Source organism: Ptychodera flava, chromosome 7 (assembly GCF_041260155.1).
Source record: "Ptychodera flava strain L36383 chromosome 7, AS_Pfla_20210202, whole genome shotgun sequence".
NCBI classification, from domain to species: domain Eukaryota; kingdom Metazoa; phylum Hemichordata; class Enteropneusta; family Ptychoderidae; genus Ptychodera; species Ptychodera flava.
The window spans coordinates 22,441,442-22,460,164 of record NC_091934.1 but is presented as its reverse complement, the minus strand read 5'-3'; the positions used below and the strand labels follow the sequence as shown (position 1 = coordinate 22,460,164).

Genomic DNA, 18,723 nt, shown 5'->3' with positions numbered 1-18,723 from the left:
CAACTGTATGCAATTGCGAAGAGATCAAAGACACCTAGTTTTACCTTGTGTTCACATAACTGTCAAGATTCCTGAAGGGGTCACACGGGCTACTTCTAGGTCGTGATGTACTAATTTTCTTGAACAAAATGTGTGTAATTCTATACAATGTGACTGTTTGTATGGGCCATTTAGCAAAATTTTACGGCAATAAGATTCAGTTCACCAGGCAATGTTTCATATTTCGATTCCGCGTACAATATTTTGCCCAGCTAAAGTTAAAAATGAGCTATACAATTGCTTGATTACATTTTCTACTATTCCCATACTTCTTCGGAAATGACTCATTCAAAAACGAGATGACAAGTTGTGTCTGTGACATTCCTACACTTGCAAAAGGGGTCATTACTGAATTCCCAAAGATTTAATATTACATTATTTGTATAAATCTGTGTAAACGGTTTTTCTTCTTCCTATTTGTCTTAGTAATTTCTCTATCGTTATAAAGTACTTTTCGGCAGATTTAACACATTCAAGCAACTCTCTCGATCAGCTAAATGCCCAATGTAATTGTAAGTGAATGCCCAATGTAATTGTAAGACCTATTTTCAACTTTCTCAATGCTATTTACTGGGGTTGCACTCCCTCATTCATCAAATAATTTGCATGGCTTCATTACTTTGGTTGGTTTCTTTGATATGACTTAATGACACACTTCCCTCTTTAATCAATGTCTGTATTCAAAACTCTATTTAAACCTCAACCTATGAAATGTTATCAGATATTGTTGCTGTTCATTTATTTATCCAACAGTTTAAAGAAGTACAAAACACTGCTCTCTTTCTCTGCATTGATTTGGAGCAAACACATTGACAATTTTAAATGTTTCCCTACAAGTTTTAAGAAAACGAGTATCTTTTTACCACAATGGCTGCTTTTTGAACAAATAACATCATATACAATTTTTTATCAATTATATATACCCCTACTATGGTGTTTCGCCTAAGAAATACACATAATGCCTTTGCATTTCTTTTCAATTTCCTTGCGCATGTGTTCATCCCATCATGGCTCTTGTAAGTTCTTTTCTGACGGTATGCAGCCCTTTCCGATCTTTTCTTCCACCAGTCGATATTCTTCTCTTCATCATTTCTTTCTTATTGTGATTTTGACATTCTGACATTCCCTGTTCATCTTTTTCTCGTCTACAGGCTGTAGCGAACAATTATTTCCTTATTGTATCGCTATTCAATAACTCTGCAATGACTTGGTTCAGTAACCTTGCCCTGTCTGCCATTGTCTAGGGAAATTCAAATGTGTGTCAATCACAGAAAACCTGAAATTTCAACTCGATGTTTCTGATAGCACGAAATGACTCTTTTGGTGACGGAATTTTTTGTAGAAACTCGCAAAAGACAATAATCTCACATATACAACATCGAATGAAAAGACAGCTTTGCTACGTAGTGAATCCTCGTTTTATTCTCGCTATATCAAATTCAATTTTTTGTTCGTAGAAACATTACAATGTCTTCATAATTTTGTTGTTCAAAGCTTATATTCCTTATTTTGCCAGGTCATTTCCTCAAAAATTCTATTTGAAAATATGCTTTCTGATATGTAATATCGGTGATCCTGATATATGGTATTACTGCACAAATATAACTATTGTTTAAAAAACACAAAACCTCAACTTTAAAAAGGAATTCGAACGTAGAACTAAAATTTAATGGTAAAATATGCAAATGATAATGATCTTCAACTAAGAAGCTCAAGTTAAACCAACATGCAAACGATAAGACAAATTACCAGTCTACGATATGGGTTAATGGTTTACTATTATAATTTCGTTTAAAAGTTCAATCACGAATCAAATGTTTTTAAAGATTATTCAACTAAAATTAATGCCTTATGCTCTAGGGATCAAATAAAGCGGTTCTTTAGAAAGTGAAGACTAAACTTATTTTGTGACAAATTGCAAAACTGAAGATCTCTGGGATGTTATTTTGTTCATTTCAGGAAAGTCACATTCATTCCATTGATTTCATGTAGTCAAAACAAGTCTGAATATTTGCATAACAAATATTTAAATTGAGAAACCAACATCTTAATTAAATGTCAAAGATAATCGTTCATGTTTTGAGCTTCAATTGTGATGCACATCGAGTTTGTTCTATTTGCAATGTCATTGAAATAGTAGTTACTATACTTACTCCTGTAAAGTGGATTTTAAGAAAGTAATGCGTAAATTTACCAAAACGAGCGATGAATTAAGGTAGACATTTACAATTTTATTTATGAAATAGATTCTGCCGGACAAACAGGGTACGGTCGCCAAGGTTCTGACGTAGCAGAAAGGATGTTGAAAAAAATTCTTGTGTCTACAGCGAAGAAAAAAATGGCCCCGGAAGTACAAGTTGAACCTGAAAGGCAGATAAGTGACTCCTCAATTGCATCATATAAAACTGATATAACCACCATGACAGGAAACCAGAGAGAAAGAAGTTATAGCTGGCCAGCTACACATGTCGTAAATGTCGAATCTATTGACAACAGCCAAAGAGCCAAAAGTTGTAGATTTGCAACATCATATGAAGACTTGGCAAGATTTGAAAACATCCCACAGCTAGAAGATAGACCCGAAGACCAACAGCAAATAAATATACAAAATTACACAAACTTAGAAGATGACACCACTTAAAAGATTGAAAGACTTTTGGATACCGTTGAAGATGTTGATAACCCCGACTTGCATTTCACCCTTTGGGACTTTGCCGGACAAAACCTGTACTATACAACCCATCAGGTCTGTATACCAACACGTGATTTTGTAGATTTGCTAAACGTAGATATTCGGAGTCTTTATGTATCATTATTGTTGTATCAAAAATAAAATATATTTGAAGTGCCAGAGTTGCTGTAATTTTTTCGACACGCAAGTCGTCAAGAAATGTACTGATGTTAATTGTTTGGTAGTTTTCTTAAGCTTGTTCTAAATAATTTTAACCCTATCTGACATAAAATACTTTACTTCCTTTTCATTGTATTTAGGCATTTCTTGGAAATAGGGTTATTTATATTCTTGTTACCGATCTTCGAAAATCCCTGGATGACATCTTAAAACCACATCCTAACAGTAAGAGTGCAGATGACAATTGGAAAACAAAAGGTATTTAATATGATATTTTAATATTATAAACATTTATCTCATAATCCTGCACTGTTATATAGTAACACAACAACTTCATAAACTTGTTTTAACAATTCCAAAATGTGAACCAAGTCGCTGATTGCATTAGTATAATAAGATTATTGTGAATCGTACAAGCAGTAATTTTTGCACGGTCAATATTTAAAGTTGAGTTTTCTTTCCGCTTTTTAGTACTCGGAACCCCGTTTATCAATTATATCATACTTGAAACGTCCATTTCGGGCATGCTACTTCCCACGGAGTCCTCTCTACAAAACACTTCTGTTTTACTCACTCCTTCTATTCACCATATCGCAAGTGCAACGCACGTTAATCAATAGCATGACTATCAAATTGACCTTCATTACCCTGGATTGTGCCGAATGTTCAGCATTGACAATCAAGAAATTATGCATCGATCAAGGCATTTCAGACCTTTCATGAATTGTCGACACGTATTTGATTTGCATATTGGATAGATGGATTGAAATTGGCACGTCTCCTTATTCGTTAACTGTCTTATCAATTATTGTTACATGCCTAATGTAGACACATTTACTTTAATCATTTAACCAATTTTCAAATCATATATGTAATGACACTTCACCTCTCCTATGTCCTGATTTCTGATCAATGCGTCATTTCTCGATGGCCCAAACTCAACATGTCAAACAACACGGGGTATAAAACAAAATTGATTTCATAGCCATGAAATCAATCATCAGTCTTGCTGATGAGACACTGTGAATTAGATACTTAAGGTTTTGTACAGAAATGTAGAAATGACTTGCTATGGGAGTTGGTTACCTTGCTCTACATACATTTCATTGTTACAGAGCCGTTAACGGCTATGTCAAGCGTGATTCTTATTCGCCCATTGACTTTCCCAGTACAGCAGAGCAGACGGGATATTCAAGCGCTTATCCCTGCTGAACCGAAACAGTGATTTTAAGCTTCGCACAGCGGAAAGCAAGCCCATTCCTTATCATATACATCACCTATTTTATTATAAGAATAAAATATAACATATTAAAATTATATGTTTTGCTGTATTAGATACCATATTAACCTGCGAATGTTGAGCGGTCGGAAATATTTCATCTCTGCTATATCACAGCACGATGCGTTCCATTGATTACCACCTAAAATCATCCGTATGTTACACGGAAATCCGATTACATTGCCATTGTTATTCCACTGATCAATTTAAACATGTTTTCCATGCAATATGTTTCCTGATTTAGCAAATTTTCTTGCCATTTGCTCCAATATTTATAATTGTCTTAACAGACGTTTAACAGAAAGTTCCTCAGCAAATTGATAGCTGTATTTCCTGTGTCCAAGGATATTATTCAGTTACATTTGATACAAATACTAACTCTTGCTGTAGACTGAAAGCAGTCACACTTCATTTCAAAAATGTCTTATCAGGCTTCGAAAGTAGTTCATGAATTTGCATATGCAACTTTCGTCCGCAAATGACAACTTCCATCTGCAAATGTTACCATCAATTGAACAAATTTATCTAAAGAAATCATCCATACGAACCCATGAACTCAATTCAAATGAGCTATCAGATGCAATAGCTCGTATAAAAAGACACTTTGATCAATATCGATAAGACCGTGCTCCTATTTTAACATTTAATCAGCAATGACGGACACAATCCACATACAACACAACGATTAGCTAGGTTATCACGACACATTTGAAAGTCACCAACTCATTGATTGATAACAGTAAACCAGCATGGGGCAGCCGCTCTGTCTAGACTGAGAGAAAACACTTGATCTACAATGTGTGGCTTTTTAGTTAGTTTCTGTTAAGAATACCTTCATCTCTTGAACTCTGAGCTGAAATTGTAAAAGAAACAGTTACATTGTAGATCAAGTATAGTCAACTGTTTATTTCTAAGTCCAGACAGCGGCTGGCCCATGCTGGTTTACTGTAATATAATCGACGAGTCGGTGGCTTTGAAATATGGCCGTGATACCCAGCTAAGGCAAGAAAAAAAATTATCTGTTCAGCGGGCCCGACCGACCCATATTTGGACCACTCCACATTTTCTTTTTTTTCCCGAAATCTTTACACATGCCAGTTTGCTGATAGTTTCCAGGTAGGCGACAATGGCTCTCAACGGTCAAATGCAGGTTAGCATTCATTATTGCAAAATGGCTTCCGCAGTGTCTGAGCTGTACTTGTCGGTGACTGTTATCGAAATCGACAAAGCGTGCTGATTCCTCGTAAAATCGTAGGACCGTATATAAATTCTATGACATTTGGCGATGTTTTTGATAAAGTATGTGGAAAGTTTGGATACAGCGTTAATCTAATGAGTTGAAAAAATTTGATGGTCGCGATGAAAACTTGTTGAAATCAATATGTGCTTGTATATAGCACTGATGTGTACCGATCGTGAATTCATGGTCGCTCGATTACAGAACACAATGAAGATTTCTTTGCAAGCAAGTAAGATGAATAACTGCGCACGATTGTAGTGAAATGTGGTATGTTAATACTTATGTGCGCTGATACCGATGTTCATCAGCTCAGTTTTAAACAGTCCGAAAAATATTATCCGGAAGTCAAGTAACGTGCATGGCAAGACACTCAAAAGTGATAGGGGGCCCGGGCAAGCAATGACCCCTGTTTGGGCCGTATAATAAACTATCAATCATGAATGTTAAATTTTGGTGGAGAATGAGCCACCTTTCGTTTTTATAATATAAATTTTCATGTTCATGAAATAGGCAATGGTTTCTTTTTACACCAGATAGAATATGACCCCACTGTTTATTGATACATTCAATATTGTTTCATCCTGTCAGACTATGGGAAATGTAGAGCACATTTTTTATTTCAAAGGTTCAAGGATACTTGAAATGATTTTGGCAATAAAATAATCACATCAAATAATAACTGTAACAGAAGCTGATTTGTGGTTTATATATTTTATTCTCTACAACAGTTACTGCTATGATAGGGGATGCCACAGATTGGCAGGTAAACAGGGTATTCATCAGTGGTAGTGATGATACCAGAACAAATGATGTTGATCTAGGGTTTACCACACAAAAAGTGTTTATATTATATGTTCTGTTTAAGAAAAAAAACCCAAAAATATTTTAAAAATATCCGACCTACCTACCCAACTTTAAAGTCATCCCGCCCGTTGAACAGCTTTTTTTTTCTTTTTCTTTTTTTTTGCCTAATCGTGTGTTTCGTACATGGATTGTGTCCGTGTCATACGCTGAGTTGCGGTACCTAGGTGAAACGTACTGTACCCTTTAAGCAATAACCGATTTTCAATAACCGAAGTATATGATTGGAATTGGACAAAGTATTGAATAGCTGGGTAAATACAAGATTGAGCTGTTCGGCACATCGTTTCCATAAGCTCCCCTATTCCATCTGGCCCTTACGCTTTATGCAAATTCAGTCTGCGAAAACATTTCGGTACATCGTATACATCAATTCAAAACAAGATTGACTGAGAGTTATAAAGATCTAATCGCGGCACCATTTTACAAGTGGTATAGCCATAAACTGATGACATCGAATCGCCGTACACAATACAAAATGCGGTAATTACGAGTCGTCTATGTTTTGTGTACGGCGATTTGACGTATTCAGTTTGTGACTATACCACTTGTAAAATGGTGCCAAACTTGGATACATGAAGTCAAGGTATCTGTCAGTTCATCCCCATCCACGCAATGGTCAAAGAAAACTTGCCAATCAGTCATTTCCAGGCATCCCTTTAGTTCATCAATGTTATCGTTTGTCCATTGTTTTACTTGTTTTATGATTGATTTGGATCTTTTTAGTTTCTGTCTATAACTTGGTAGTAGGTGAATCACATTGTGGCTGACCTGCCCAGTGGAGGTCGACTTTTTAGTGACGAATGCTTGGGGAATGTTACAGTAACGCCTGTCCCAGAGGCATGTCGAACAGGTGATGTACTGATGCAAATTAGGGAGAAGATTTGTAATGTCACACCTGTTAAAATCACTACAGATGAATAGTGGATAGTGCCTTATTGTAAGATTCAACAATTTTTAAGCCGCTTGCATATAATCTGGTCTCGGTACATAAACCAATATTACAGTACTTTATCCAAATTCACGTGGTAAATAGTGAAGTCTAACAGAGACAGTTAAAATCTCTAAATGTGTATGACTGATAGTTTCACGTACACTAAAGTCGGTGGACCATTGTTCATTCACAAACATACACAAGCGACCACCAATATTTTTGTTGTTTTGAATCTGTCTCTGTCGAAGAGAACCGTTGTAAAACCCTCCATGGTAAAGTCTTTCTCCTCGTTCAACCAATCTTCTGTCAAACACGAAACCGACTTGTTCTTTTGTAATCTCCATTATACTTAATCAGGGTATAGAAATTTCGTCCACTTTGTTGGATAAAGGGCGAACATTCGACAATGTGATAGCAGGAGAGGGCGTCTACTTCCACGTTTCTTCATCCTTTTCCTAATACCTACCCTCGAACCTCGTTCTTTTCTTTCGCTCTTCGACTTGCTGTTGGTGTATGGTGACCAGTAAATATCAACAGGTGGTGCAGGAGGGTCACAGTTTCTAAAGCTTAACAGGTACTCACGGCTTAGGGCGATGACGTGGCCGTCATGATTGCCATTATATCGGTTTCTTAGCTGTCGTAACAGCATAAATAAATAACAAGTCCAATTTTAGCATAAGCACCAGTAAAATCACACACAACTTCGACGACATTGCTATATAAGTTTTAGCATAGAAATGCCCCACATTAACAGTAATCAGTATGCAAACACTGAAAAAAGTCAGAAGCGTGTGACAAGAGGTCTGCACAGCGAGTTGCGCCCTCAATAAAATTGAATTGTATCACAAAACAAATCAACGTGCATATGCATGACAAAGGAGCAACTGTTGTACCAAGTTTAAAAGAAAGGGCTCCCGGCATCTCTGAGAAATTGGCATAAACGGATGCACGGACTGATGCAAGGACTGGCGCACTCCGGTCTTTGTATGTGGGGATTAACAAATTGCCACAAATACTGTTTCTCTTTGATAAGACTCAATTTAAAGAGGCAGAACTCATTCTCTGTTTTTCGCATTGGTGAGTCCGCTACCCATGAGCTCAGTTTCAATGTTTTATTTGCCATACCGGTAGCAATACACGTCAATCACAATCGTTTGGCACCTCAGCTCATCCCATAAACAGCTCTGTTGTGATCCCGGCGCTTGTACATAACCAATAACGCACCAGTATTTTCTTGCTGCAGTATAAACTGAAATCCATATCCATGGCTCGTTAGCTCTTTGGCTGAGTTCGAATAGTAATATAGACAGACGGCTAGAGAGTGAATAGCAAAGTCGTTGTTTTGCCATGGACGTGGACCTCGGGAAACCAGCAAAACTATGAAAGCACCTGCACGAGTTATTTTTCTCAAAAGTAGTATACACATATACGGAAATGTCGGTGTATAGCCTGCGCTTGGTCTTTGTGGAGGACTGCGTACAGTGGTAGTCGCGATATGGCATCAAAGATTGCTTGAATTTTGTTTTCACAATACTGTACTAGTAAACAGAGAATGTTCTTATTTTAGTAAGTGATCAATGCTGCCTAAGCAAATGCTTGAAGAGCCTCAATTCTTCAAAGTCCATGAAAGCATTGACGGGAAGACAGGAAGGCTTGCACTGTCTTGGTTTGCCCTCTGCAAATGAACAGCCTCACAACGCTTTGAAACATGCTTGCGGTGAATTACGTTTCACAGTCTACGGTTCACGTTATGGTTAGATGTTAAACGAAGCATCTCCACTTGTGATCTGGCTCACAATAACGCTTTTGCTAAGGCCCTATTGGTCATGAAAATGTTATTGTCACGATCCCCTATTGAAGGAAATTCTACTTTTAGGAAATTACCAACTTTCTTTCTCATTAATTTTGAAAGTCATCCAATCGAAAGATTTTCATGCCCTGTCGAAATTTAATAAGATTTTCTCCCTAGACATGTGCCAAATAGCCCCTTTTACCACACTACATCATCCAAGAGTAGAACTTGCATACATATGAAATATTTATTTTATATTTATAACATCAAAAATTTATGTGTAAAGAAGACTTACTAAGTCTTCAAGGTTGGTATAAAATAAGTCAATTTGTATAAACGTGTTCCGCGGAGGTAACTGCCTTCATGCTAGAAATGTTATCTCGCAAGAAATATGGTTATCCTTCAAAAAACTGGTGAGATCAATCTTCTAGCTTCTAACTCAATGCTACGACCTTTTTTTTGCTCCATGGATCTGTTATTTTGTGCACAGTAAACACACAAGGCGGCTTGACAATTAACTTTTCTATCAACACAGTCAATGAAAATAGAGGTTAGGTCACAAACCACAGATTCGCGTTCTAGTTCACACAGTTATTTGATTGACGTTTATTTTCAAATAACCTAGGATGTCTCTTGCCTACTTTTACAACAAACCCGAAATTCGAAAACTGCTGAAAATCACCACTCTCCAATGACCATTCGAGGAATTAATGTTATGGTTCGATAACTGACATATTTTTGATTACATCATAGATTTAACTTTGCCAGCGGAAAAGATGGCAAAAGCCACATTTTCGGGAGCACTTTAATAACATTTCGCATTATGAGGGTCGCAATTACAGCTGCAATTCTATTTACACCATGAGCTATATAAGCTAAAAATCTATATTTGCTGCCAAATAATTGAAAAATCATGCAATTCCACAATCCGTTCATCAAAGCTGAATGTTTTACAATCCAACTTGAACGTGATTGGCCGAATGGCGTATCAGAAGAAAGTGTGTTCATACAAAACTGAGGAATGGGTAAGAACAATATTTGGACATATTGATCAGTATAAAATTTGGCCGAAACCCACACAAGTAATCTAAACATCATCTGAAGTGTTTTTATTGTCAAACTTTTATATCAGCAAAAGTGGTGCATCTATGTAGAAGATTTACTTACAGCACATTTCACATCATTTTAATCAAATTTGTATGAAGTAATATCGAGCAAGGTTCTTAAGCAACTACTGGGAAAACTTTTGTCTCCATTATCGTGATATGTATTGCTTCCAGTTCATGTTATTTCATCCAATTTTCTGTCACAACACTCTGAGCCCTACTAATTTTTCTGGAAAAGAAAGAATTGGACTGCTATAAGCCATTACATTATTTCCCCAACAAGTCTTAGCAACAGCCGATACCGCGCATGTGAAGTAATACATGTGTGTCTTGTTATAACTCTTCTCTTGAACTGAAGGGCTAATCATGTTTAACATATTTTGATGCAACCAAGATTATTGTGCAACAAAGCCACCATGTGACACATAATGATTACATTTGGGAACAAGACAAAAGTGAATCATCATATTGAGCAATGTAGTTGCATGAAGAATCAGGTGTACGCTTTAATTTATCGTGGTGAATTCCATATTGTAGGTTACCACAAACCAATTTGGTTTCAGAGGAGGTGTCTAAAGACCATGTAACCGTCAGTTTCAATTAAACTTTTGCAGAGTTCCTGTCATTCTGGATGCATTCAATACATACGCATGCAAAACCTGGAGCTGAAATACAAGTTGAAGTACCAGGAAAAGGGAAAAGGGACATTATGACTCCACCTATTGTTGTCATTGGAACTAAAAAAGACCAGCTTGGAGAGGTATATAAAGGAAAACTTTCTGCTTTATGTTTAAATTCGTTTAGATTATTTAGATCTTTCACCGAGTAAGGCGATGTGTTCGTTGCTCTGATAAATTTGTGTGCGATGTGTGATGGCAATCAAGAGTGTGAGTGCAAGTGCGACTACGAACTCTACAGCGTGCGGAGAGGTCGCAGTCAGAAAAATTGTAAAAACTTAGGTCTGTTATCGCCGAGCGAAAATCTACATATCACTGGGTCAAAATGCTAATTAAACCTACAAAATATAAAGTACATTACAAGTACTTTCTGATAAGGGAAATGATAACTTACATTTAAAGTACCATTCATTGCTTTTAGGTGTAATAATGGGAATAAAAATACTGCCATTACTAGTAGATGAATATACCACAAATGCTATGCAGAAATTCAATAAATATTCAGTTTTCACTACACTTTGAAAGCTTTGCAATAATAACATTCTTACAGTGACAGTAGTGGGACCGTTAATTAGTTTATGAGGTAATTCTGTTCGAATATCTGTTTGCTTGTTTGCATATCAGTTATTTATTCATCTTTGTTCAAATAAAATTGTAGATTACGATCATCATCTTTGTTCAAACAATTCTGTAGATTACGCTCAAGATAGATTACTGTCCAAGTAAAGAATTTTGTCTAGTTTGGCTCTTCCGATCAATTTAATTTAAACAATTTTATATTTCTGAAAAAAAAATTCTGCCAGGCCAAGATTCAATTTTCTAAGGCTAATAAAAAGTTAGTCAGTTTGAATTTTCTGACCATTTTTAACATTGACAAAATTTGCTTATTTAGTCTCAGTCATTTGACCAACTTATGATTAACGAACATGCATCTACCTGCTAAAATATTTCTAACAACGTGGTAAAGTAAATCAAATCAATCATTTCAAGTGTAAAAAGATTTCCATTTTTTAAAGATTTCATCAGCTCATTTGCATTAAAGTAATTGTAAAGGCGTGGTAGGCACACACTTAAATTTGCATCGACGTAGAAATGTACCAACTAAAGTTCAAAGCCATAGGCTCCGCGATTTTGAGTTTCTAATTTTTGACCACTTTTCACATTTACATTGCTTTCAGTCATTCTATTAACTTTGGTTTGAAATGTATTTACATACAGTTAAAATCTTATATAGCAATGTTAAGTTACAGGGAAAGTTTTTTCTTATTTTGGAATTTGTACAAATTTTTGAATACCCCTCGCTGAGTTGTATATTCTTCATGTGATCAACATGATTTGAACAAACCACAATCGTCATCATAATAGGAGGCTTTGTACACGATTCCAGTGTATCAAAGCAAGTGCTACCGCAAATAAGATTTTTTGGCAATATTCTACATTTCTTTTGCTTACTTGCATGATTATCCTGTGATCAACTTGGATTGAACAAAATAAGGCTCATTGCTTTGGGCGTTAAAGATTCCCCATCATTTCTTCATTATATATAATGCCCAATCTTACTTTGAGCCATGACATTAAGATTTCAGAAAGTTCATCATTGAGGGGTGTACCATTTGATATTGTTCGGTGGACGGCTTGGAAGATTGACTGTGGAGCATTAGTTTTTTTACTCCCTGCTTCACCAGGAATTTTTTTTTCAGTTTGTGAATTCTGGCATCTTTTTTTCACTTTTCATCTCAGAGGATTTTTTTACGCACACATAATTATGTAAGATGAAATTGTCAATATTTTCTATTGTTTCTGTTTAGATGCTTTTCTTCACATGGTATGACAATACCGAATAAGGAAAGAAATGTAAAGCAGCAAAAATATCACCTGCTTCAGAATACTTGAAATATGGAAATTCAATAGAAGCATCCTTTACTAGAGCAAAATTACTATGGTCTTAATCTGTAATAAAACTTACCACTGTCAGTGAATATCTTTGTTTTAGGTAGTAAGCTATGGCACAAATTTGAAAGACTGCAAATGCATAGAGGTAGTGGAATACTGAAATGACACAATTAATCCAATTACTTTGGGTGGTTAAGAAGGGGTGTCCCCCGCCTGATACATGAGATTTGAATTTTACATTTAGATGGTATCACTGGGTGGCCATTTTGTGGTTTTTTAAACAGAGTTTTTTATGAAGACTACTCAAAATGTTTTGGACAGAAACGATGTCCCATTATTACCTTGTCAACATTGACAAGTGATAGCCCAATAGGAAAACACTTTAGTTTTTCACTATTTAATGCAAAGAAATGCAAATTAATGCAAAGAAGTCTAAGTGCTGCTTCTGCATATGTATATACTACAGAAGTGCAAGGGATTTCTAATGTATCAAACGTTTATGTTATACGTAAGTTCTTATCAGGGAGTAGCTACTCATTTTGGAATAAAGCTTCTATTTGGATATTAAGAAGTGCATCCTATAAGTGTGCTTTAAAAGACAAAAATAAATCGTAAATCAAGGAAATTATTAAGACATTTATAAGTATGTTTATTTTATGGCAAATTCTGGTATCCTTGTTCAAACCCTCGTCACATTGCATAGCAAATGTTTTGCTTAAAGTGTTAGAAATTAAAAAAGAGTAGTTCTAGAATCATTCAATATTTGGGTGGGTTGTAGAACCTCTTTATGTACAACAAATAGTTTGTTGACAAGCCATGATAAGCCTAGTGCTTCATTATAAAGAACAACAATGGACACATGATATCTTGTGCAAGCTTTATGAACAGCTGTATTAAGTGTTCAAGTATTTTAACGTGTAAGTATGAGAAACTCTAGCAGCAGCATAATAAATGAATAATGCTACTTAATGTTCATAAGGATATGTTCGGTACATGTAAAACAACAGCAAAAGTTGAGGTAAATATTAATCAAATCAGGGCATCAATGACATGAAATGTAATGAACGCAGGTGTGACGAATATACTTTAAGGTGTCCGGAGGATGTGCAAACATTAAATATATATCATAAAAATTGTGTGTCTTAAGAGCACGCTGACAATTAAAGATGTTATGACATAAGGTCACACAAATTGTAAGTAAAGACTTTAAACCCGAAATCTTCCAAGCCCCCGCCCCATTTTATATCACATGGTCCAACCATAAGTTTAAAGTTGATAAGGGCAAAAATTGTCGAGAAAACTAAGTAGGATACATACATAAATACATACATACATACATACATACATACATACATACATACATACATACATACATACATACATACATACATACATACATACATACATACTTACATACATACATACATACATACATACATACATACATACATACATACATACATACATACATGTCTTCATGAAACCACATTTGTCTGCACTCTTCCCCTCCTGATCTTAGTAAGGGACTCTACAGAAAGCATATTTTAAGATAGTATTGCTTTTTGGATTTTACATGCTGTTTATTGCACAAGAAAATTGGCCACAATTCATTTCTGTTGAAAATTGTGGAGGGTATCTATTTTTAAATGCAAACACGGTTGTAGGGCGAATGACATCATGGACAGCGAACTGGCCTGAGCCCTAAGACATGATGACACACAAAACTCCTCGTGTTTTACTAAGGGACCGTTCAGTTTTTACGGCCGGGGGCAGCAAAATCCAGGGGGGTCATCGTAATTTTGGAATCCGCGAAGGGGGGGGTCATCGCTTTTTCACTGGTAGGAAAGGGGGCGTCACCACATTTTCAAAAACATAATACCAACAATAAAGTTCACTTTATGCCATGGCCATGATCGACCTCTTTACTGGCGGGCACCTTCGGCGGCCCACTACAATAATTGACTTTATGTAATAGCCCATGACCATCTGAACAGCCGGACGCCTTCAGTGGCCCTTTCAAGTAAAGTTTACTTTATGCAATGGCCATGATCGACCCTCTTTAACGGTGGGCCACCTTTTGTTGCCCACTAGAATAAAGTTGACTTTACGTAATGGCCCGTGACCCTCTTAACTGGATGACTGCCTTTGGTGAACCACTCCAATAAAGTTTACTTTATACAATGTCCATGAACATAATTTGTCTATGGAATGAATTTGAATTGCCTTACAGTCTTTCTCATTAACAGACATTTGCATGGATGTGGCTGAGAAGTATGTGCACTGGATCTCTGCTACACGAATAAAAGTGTGCCGCGTACCGGAGTTCAAATCAAAACTGCGGGTAAATTTGACATATGGGTTTTCGTTATTTTTAAGTAGGGGGTCATCAATTTTTTTCGTCTGGCAAAGGGGGTCATCTTTTTTTCACGAACAATGCAGGGGGGGGGGTCTATATTTTTTTGAACACCGGCGACAAGATTTTGCCGGCCCCTAAGCCATAAAAAATGAACAGTCCCTAAATGAAATAGTTATTAAGGCAAGTAGGCCCAAAAGACTGTCGAACTAAAATGGAAAAGCAATGGGCTAGTCAGAGTTGGTAGGCCAGAAAAGAAGTGCACTACGTGCTGTCTGTGTGGATTGTGTCTGTTTAGCTAAGTAAGCACAAATTTCAGATATTATGTATAGAAATTAGTAACGAGTTGAAATGAAAATGCCACATTACTTTTATGACTGTTATGGTTCCAAGACAAGAAATTGACTTCGTAAATCTAACAATTCCCGGGTGCTTAATAAGCTCAGAACCCCCGTAAATTATACAATTTCTGAAAGCCTAGATACAGGGAAACATATTGTTAACCACAGTGTCACCACTGTTTACATAACCTTCGTGTGAAAAGTAATTTGCATGACCTTTCAAAAATCGGTTTTTGCTATGTTTTGCCTCAATACTTCAAAATATCGAGCTCAAACCTTCTGGAATGCAAGCTGTCACAACGCTCTTCCAAAGTGTGTCTCAGAATTTTCATATCTTGCTTAGGTTTTTAGCACAATTTTAGAGAAATCGCTCAGGAAGTTTTTCTGGCATAAAAATGTTTTAGAAGGTTTTAAAAAATTCTGAGACACACTTTGAAAGATTCTCAGGACAGCTTGCACACACACAAATTTCAGCCACATATCTCAAAGCATTGAAAAAAAGCATAGGGGAAAACGATTTTTAAAAGTTATGCAAGTTACCTGTCACTTGTGTTAAGACCTCAAAGTGGTCCCTGGCCTCAAAGTAATACCCATCCTAAATGTCCGGTTAAGATAGGGGTTAAACTCAAGTCTGACAACACCTACCGCATAATGGACGCTTTTGTAGTCACAGGGACAGTTTTGATGCAATATTAGCGGCTATTTAATACCTAAATTTGGAAAAATCATACGTAAATCAAGGCTGAGCGCAGAATGAATCATGGGAGGAGTAGTGTCTATATAAATCATGACTTATCTTTAAAATGACACATTTGAAGTCATATCGACATTTGGAAGTCGTTCTAATCGCTGCTTTTAAATACATGTTGGATATGAAATACAATTTGCAGCAGTACTGTGGCGTATCGATCGCGCTCGCGGGTCAAGGGTTCATCACCACAGAACTGCTGCAATCCAGGCCATAGACGTTTTTGGTAGTTTACTTTGACCGGGGACTACACAATGATCGGTTCACGACCCTTATCTATCTTCTTCTAGTACCTCGGATGATATAGACATATATTTTCAACCTTTTCCCCGTGAGTCAACGTCCACCGCCTCTGAAACATGTGCCCTCTGACTTAAAAAAGTCTATGGACAGATCCGCAGCGGGTCTGAGGTGATAACCCTTGATACAAGCGTGATCGATACACCACAGCATCGCAGCGAATTCCACAATATGAAATACACATGACGAGGGCTAGAGGCCGACTTTGTTTGGGGTCTATGTTTTTATTTTTTTCTTCAAAAATATCCAATACCTACCATAGAACGTGACGCTATTGAAGTCGTGAATAGTTTTGAAGTCGTACTTGATGACTCTATTTAATTCTAAAAGTTATACATAAAAATAAAAGATTAAGAGGGTAAGCTAGTGTTTTAAAAACATATCGGAAAATTGAGGAAGGTTCGAAGCCATATTGCTGTATTGAAGTTATCCTGATTTATTTTTATTTAATACTTCATATCTCAAGTCGGATAAGTGTACATGAACGGAAGAGTTTTAATAAGGGCGGGGCTAGTGTTTTTCAAGAATATACCTCCAATACATAAGGACGAATTTGAAGTCATAGTATTTGCTGATGTATTTAACACTTCAACTGCACAAAATCATAGTTTGGAACAGAACTAAAACAATGTCAATGGATTGTGTTTTTATCCAAACATACATTGCTTATGGAAGGATGCTTGTTAGTTGAGAAGTGCAACTTCGAATTCAAAGCTAAAGCTGCAAGTTCAAGATAGATATAAAATAAAATATTAAGGTTACTTAAACGATAAAATAATTTGCTTTAATTAGACAATGAAGCATAATCATCAGAATTATCTAGGGACAATTTTGAGGTCATAGGGACACTTTTGTAGTCAAAGATATTTTGCAATTCAAATTATATATGTTTTACAAACCCGTGGGTATGTACAATAATTCGTAACATGCTTTTCAGGTCACCTACCACTTATTTAAAGTCAAAACATTCCCTCATTTATGTAAAAGTAGTTTAATATAGCAGAGGCAGCATGTAATCATCAGAATTTTCTGGGGACACCTTTGAGGTCAAAAGGACACTTTTGGAGTCATATGCATCTTTTCGATACGATACCAAATGTTGGACAAATCAGTGGAAGTGTACAATAATTCTACAAGTAACTCAAACTTAATAGGTCACCTGCCACATTTTTGAAGTCAACACATTCTTTCAATTGCACAAAAGAAGTTGAATATAGTAGATGGGGCGTATAATCATCTTGGACATCTTTGAGGTCAAAAGGACACTTTTGGAGTCATGTACCTTTGCAATGCAATACCGAAATGCTGGATTAATCAGCGGAAGTGTACAATAATTCTACAAGTAACTCAAACTTGACAGGCTGCCTGCCACAACTTTCAAGTCAACACTTTCTTTCAGTTACATAAAGAAGTTCAATATAGCATACGGAGCGTATTAATTATCTGAATTTTCCGGGGACACGTTTTAGGTCAAAAGGACACTTTTGAGGTCAAAAGGAACTTTTGGAGTCAAATGATTTTTTACTTCAATAGTAAATGTTGGATAAAATCAAGGAAGTTACTATAGTCCTATTAATAACTGATACTTCACAGGTATCATGCTACATTTTTCAAGTCAACACTTTCTTTCAAATACCTACAAAAAGTTCAATACAGCAGAAAGAGCATATAATCAAGTGCACTTTTCGGGGACAACTTTGCAGTCACTGGGACACTTCTGGAGTCAAATTGACTTTCTTCATTCAATACTAAACGTTAGACAAAACCAAGGAAGATTTTTCAAGACAACACATTCTTTCAATTACCTAAAAGAAGTTGAATATAGCAGACAGAGCGTATAATCATCCGAATTTTCCAGGGACACCTTTGTGGTCTCAGGGGACTTTTGGACTGAAATTGATTTCTTCATTCAATACTAAATGTTGGACAAAACCAAGGAAGTCCACAATAGTCCTATTAATAATTGATACTTCACAGATCGCATGTTACACTTCTCATGTCAACACATTCTTTCAATTACCTAAAAGACGTACAGTATAATCATTCGATTTTTCCGGGGACAGGTTTGAGGTCTACACTTTAGAGTAAAAATTGTCTTTCTTAATTCAATTTAAAGTGTTGGACAAAACCAAGGAAGTGTACTATAGTCCTATTAATAACTGATACTTCAAAGGTATCATGCTACATTTTTCAAGTCAACACATTCTTTCAAATACCTACAAGAAGTTCAATATAGCAGAAGGAGCATATAATCAAGTGCATTTCCGGGGACACCTTTGAGGTCACCGGGACACTTTTGGAGTCAAATC

The 18,723-nt window shown here is 36.2% G+C and overlaps 1 protein-coding gene across 1 annotated transcript in view; it reads left to right on the top strand.

The window, feature by feature from the left end:
* The first annotated feature begins 2,285 nt into the window (after window positions 1-2,285).
* Window positions 2,286-18,723, top strand: part of LOC139137037 (uncharacterized) — a 31,432-nt gene continuing 14,994 nt past the window's right edge. Inside the window, exons 1-3 of the mRNA XM_070704976.1 lie at window positions 2,286-2,785; window positions 3,031-3,148; window positions 10,717-10,862. The gene's annotated coding sequence lies outside the window, so the exon portion shown is untranslated. The remainder of the gene's footprint in view (window positions 2,786-3,030; window positions 3,149-10,716; window positions 10,863-18,723) is intronic.